This window comes from Rana temporaria, chromosome 4 (assembly GCF_905171775.1).
Source record: "Rana temporaria chromosome 4, aRanTem1.1, whole genome shotgun sequence".
In the NCBI taxonomy this organism is placed as follows: domain Eukaryota; kingdom Metazoa; phylum Chordata; class Amphibia; order Anura; family Ranidae; genus Rana; species Rana temporaria.
This window is the reverse complement of record NC_053492.1, coordinates 400,415,565-400,419,526: the sequence shown is the minus strand read 5'-3', so window position 1 is coordinate 400,419,526 and position 3,962 is coordinate 400,415,565. Positions and strand designations below refer to the sequence as shown.

Sequence of the window (3,962 nt, the reverse complement as noted above, 5' to 3'; positions counted from 1 at the left end):
CGGAGAAGATGCATCTCGTAAACGGGTAAGTACGGATCATATTTTAAAACAAATAGCCGATTCCCCTAGACAAAACGAGCATGAAGCGAAGGGGAAAATGTGTTCTCCATGGGTGAACCTCCGCTTTAAGATCCGCCATGTGTAAGTCACTTACACTGTCGGATCTTAAATGTAATTACGCCGCCCGCCGCTAGATGGCATTTACGTGAAGGTCTCATTTGTTTATGCAAATGAGCCTGCTACGCCGATTTCCCGAACGATTTCGCGTCGCGTACCCGTCGCTAACGTCGTTTGGGTAAGCGGAAACTTACTCCTGCTATATGAGGAGTAAGTAGGCCATGTTACGGATAGCGTCGGGTCCGCGTCGTGTTTTTCCGTCGGCTACGTCGTTTCCCTAAGTCGTTCTTGAATACGACTTTACGTCAATGACGCACACGTCGGCGTCATTGATGTTTTCCGCCGAGAACTGGAGCATGCGCACTGGGCTTTTTTAAGGCCGGCGCATGCGCAGTTACTTAGAATCGGGGGCGCGCTTAATTTGAATAGAAGCCGCCCCCTTGAAGATACGCGTGGCTACGCCGGGCCATTTACACTCCGCCGCCCCAAACTACGGAGCAAGTGTTTGGGGAATACAGCACTTGCTCCTGTAGTTTGGGGCGGCGGAGTGTAAATGCCTTACGCGCCGCCCACGGACATTTAGAGAGAATATGGGCCTTAGTAATTTTTTTCCAGAACCTTACTCTGGTTTTATTAACATCTGCAAACAACAGGGTGCTTAGCAGAACGATTACTCAAGACTTGGCCTGGATTTACTGTCGTATGTGTGTTTGCATTTGGAAATCCATGTGCATTTAGGAAGCAGAATATCTGAAAGCCTGAGATGACTTTACTGTACAATGCAGATGATCATCGCAGAAGGCTTCCAGGTGGCTCCCTGGGACATCCTGTCAAGTTTCCTCTCCATGAAAAATTAAGTGCATAGTTTTGGCACAGTTGTCTGTCCCTAGCATATGCTGTAGCAGTAGCAGACAATTTACCAAATTATACAAAAGTAATTCTTCTACAGGATCAGGACAGACTAATGTCTTTGTCTGCTGTCCACAGAAAATCTAAATTGTACACATCCAGAAGAGTGAACATAGAGGCCCAGATTCACGTAGATCGGCGCATCTTTATGCCGGCGTAGCGCATCTCAGCAAATAAGTCTCTCATCTAACTAAATTTAACATAGCACCTGTACTGATGAGTACACAGGTGCTACGCAGTGATAGGGGATTAAATACTTATTTCACTCATTAAAATGCAAATCAATTTATAACTTTTTTGAAATGCGTTTTTCTGGATATTTTTGTTGTTATGCTGTCTCTCACTGATAAAATAAACTATTAAAATTATAGACTGATCATTTTTTTGTCAGTGGGCAAACATACACAATCAGCAGGGGATCAAATAATTGTTTTCTTCCTTCTTGTATGCAGCACCTGCAGCTCCTTCGGCAGAGGAAAGCACCCAGAAATGTATTGCCAAGTTCATGAAACAAATTAATAAAGTGCAGCGCTCAAAAATCCACAATATCCCACCTCTAAGCAAACTCAATGTCTAATTAATAAAATATATGCCCCTTAACTTGCCAAAATAGCTCAGTTGGGAGAGCGTTAGATTGAAGATCTAAAGGGCCCTGGTTCAAATCCAGGTTTTGGCAGCTGTTGACGCATTCCCAGGCGTTCGAGGAGGTAGACTCAATCTGTATTAGTCATATAGAGAGTGATATATGGAGACCTGATGAGCGATCAATTTGCCTATGAAACCATGACCTTTTCTAAACGTTTATTGTAATAAACTTTTTTTTTTTAATGGAAAACACAATGATGTATGTTTTGGGCCCCTTTCACACGGTGTGAAGTCGGCAGTGTTTTGACATCTGTCCACCGGGCAGAAACTGAAGGTGCACAGGAGAAGACCCCTGTCAGCTCTATGGGCAGCCGGGTGTAAAACAAACTCTGCTATCAGGTATTGTGGAATTTGGAACGCTACACTTTATTCATTTATTGGACTATCTAGACGGCAGGGGTAGACAACCTTAGAGACAAGGAGATCTACCTAACAACATGGGAGAAGTCAGAGATCACAGGGTGCAATATCGTCCACTCACCACCTGATTTAAACCTAGAATTGTTGTACCACCGCATCGCAATCACCACCTCACTAGCTGTAAAACATACCCGGATTGCTTTTCAGTGGAGCAACAGTGCCTTCTACACTTGTGAATGAGCCCTTAGTTGGATTTGGTGGCGGAGCCTTTAGGGCTCATTCACACGTATGGTCGGAGGGAAGTAAAATCCTGCAGTTGAGCCGCAGTTTTACTGCCGTCAAGCTGTACCCCCTTCAGCTGCAAAAGCCTAGGGTGTACACATGCTGCAGCAGGAATGATAGGAAAAGGGGGAAGGCAGCCTTTGCCCCCCTTTTCCTCATGGGAAAGCGATGGACCCTTATGGGTCCAATTTCCCTGAGGGAACAGTTTTCCCTCAGGAGAATTGGCGGGCTCTGTTGCCCTGCAGTTGACCTCTTACTGCAGGGGAATTTTGGCGGGCTCATTGCCCGACAGATGACCTCTGCAGCTGGGGTAGAAAGCCCAGGAAAATCCGGTTTGAACTGACCAGAACCTACCTGGTTCTGGGCTATTTAAACGGGGTTCCGTCCAGCTCAGGCTCATTCGCCTCAGAAGACTTAGGAGCTGTGGTGTTCTCTCCCCACCCCCCCCCCCCTCCCCTTTATTCACACATATAACTTTGTCGCAGTGTTTGTTATGTGGTAGGGTCACCTTTGTTTATCAAAGGGGGACTAGCTTTTATTTATGTTACATGAATATGTGTTATAATAATAAATATGTTTATCAGCTGGTGCTATGGTCTTTACGTAAGCTGGGTAATTTTTTATTGGCAGCCTGGGCTGTAGTGGCTAGGTTAGCTGTAAGGCTTATTTTAAAGTTATTTATTTATGTAAATATTTAAATTATTTATTTATTTAACTATTTACCTTTGAAACCAATAATAAACACTCGCGGCCTTTATCATCCAACAAGTTGTCTGTTGTTTCTTATTTATTTAAAGTATTAAGGGTATGTTCCATCTGCTTTCCCATTATACTCCCTGTCACTTTCAGTGGGCACTACCGCCCGCCAAACGCAACCTATTCAAGTAAATAAGGCTATTCTGCAAGCGCCCAGCAACTACATACTTGTGTGGGGTCCAAGGGGTTAAAACGGGTGGTGAGGAGGCGATGCAACACCTCCTAACCCCCCACTTTAATCCCTTGGTCGCTGAACTGTACAATATTGCAGGGCGCTTGCAGAGTTGCCTCATACACTTGAATAGGTCACGCTTGGCTTGCTATACCTGCCAAGCGTGACAGGGCATATAATTCCTGCAGCAGCTACAACAGGTGTACACCCCTGGCCACTATAGCTAAAAAGGTGCATTTTTGGGGTAGTAACCACTCTGGATAATACTAGCAGGGATAAGAGGCGGAGTGCAGTTGATATCACTCCGCCTTATACTACGGTGACCAGATTTTTAAAATGAAATCTGGGGACATCTTTTTTTTTTTTTTGCTAGTAATGACGGCAATAAGCGACTCTCTGCCCGTCGTTGCCGCCGCCCGCCTCACAGCCTGTTAAGTCTTACTCTCTGGGCCCCAGCTACTACAGGGTGAGGAGCGGAGGAAGATCACTCCGCCAGGGAAGACAAGGAGATAAACAGGCGGGTGGCTGGCCAGGACTTGAGCCAAGGCAGAAGAACATGCAAGCTGAGCTGAATGGGCATGCACCCGAAACTGAAGAAATAGTCCCTTCACTCTAACCAGCACATGATCATCAGAAAAGGGCTCAGATGATGGAAACAAAATAATTTTTTTTTTATTCTGCACTGTCTTTGAAATTGCCCCAGCCATTGTTCAAATCCAAT

General features: G+C 45.3%; 1 non-coding gene across 1 annotated transcript; it reads left to right on the top strand.

Moving 5' to 3' along the window:
- Window positions 1–1,629: 1,629 nt before the first annotated feature.
- Window positions 1,630–1,702, top strand: TRNAF-GAA. The gene has a single exon. It is a non-coding gene; the product is annotated as a tRNA-Phe (tRNA).
- Window positions 1,703–3,962: the final 2,260 nt, after the last annotated feature.